Here is a 1,012-nt window from a genome sequence, read left to right as displayed (position 1 = left end):
ACCACGAGGGCGGTGGCCGGGGCGGGCGCGGGTGCCGCTGCGGGCTCCGCAAGGGCCCGAGCGCCGAGGCCATCCTCCAGTGTCTCCTCAGTCTCGTCTGTCATCTCCAGGTAGAAGAGGCGGGGACAGACATGGCCCGGTGCATAGGGCGCATGACAATTGAAACACAAGCCCAGGCGTCGGTGTTCCAGCTGTTTCGCCTGAGTGAGGCGCCTGAATGGCCGCGTCGGTGCCGGGGGTGGGTGCCGGGGCGGCTGTGGACGATGCTTGTCACATCCCTAGCTTCTGGCAATGCACTAGTACTAGTCTTTGGTGATGCATCATGTTTACTTTTACAGAAAGTTGAAATGGGGATTGTCCAAACCCTAGCATTAAAGGAATTCACCAGGTTCACCTAAAATATTTTCAGTCAATCCAAGTGGCTTTCAAAAATGTTCATCATTTTTGGAAAAATGCTGGAAACAGTAACCAGAGATGATGCACATTTTTCCATGTCATTTTGGATCTTTGAACTAATACATATTGTATTTGAGTTGGAGCAAATATATGCTATAAATATATATAATGCTTCAATAATTCTGTTATTTTGTGAGGGGCTCTAGATTATTCCTTTCAGTCCCTGCAAAAAATTGTCAGAAGAAACAAAAATGATTTAGTGTTTGAACTAAATCAAAACAGATTGAAACAAATAGAAAACAATAATTAAAATAAAAACAGAGCAGGAGGGAGTACCTGTAACTTACCTGGCCTCACTTGTGAAGCCCACCAGAGAGGCCAACCCACCCACGCGGCCCGCTACTGTGCAGCCCAGCAGAAGCCGGCCCAGCCCACCACTGCAGCCCTCCGTCGTCTTCCTCCCCTCGCCCCGAAGCTGCTGCGTGCTCGCACGCGCACGGCCGCGCGGCCACCTCCTGCTTGCCGACGAGCTCCTGGCCGCGTGGACGACTTCCGCAGGCCGTCCCGATCCCCCTGACCCCCCTCACTCTCCCGTGCACCTCTTCTCTCTCTCCCT

This window comes from Triticum aestivum, chromosome 7B (genome assembly GCF_018294505.1).
Source record: "Triticum aestivum cultivar Chinese Spring chromosome 7B, IWGSC CS RefSeq v2.1, whole genome shotgun sequence".
Taxonomy (NCBI): domain Eukaryota; kingdom Viridiplantae; phylum Streptophyta; class Magnoliopsida; order Poales; family Poaceae; genus Triticum; species Triticum aestivum.
The sequence above is the reverse complement of the archived record's forward strand: the minus strand, read 5'-3'. Positions refer to the sequence as shown.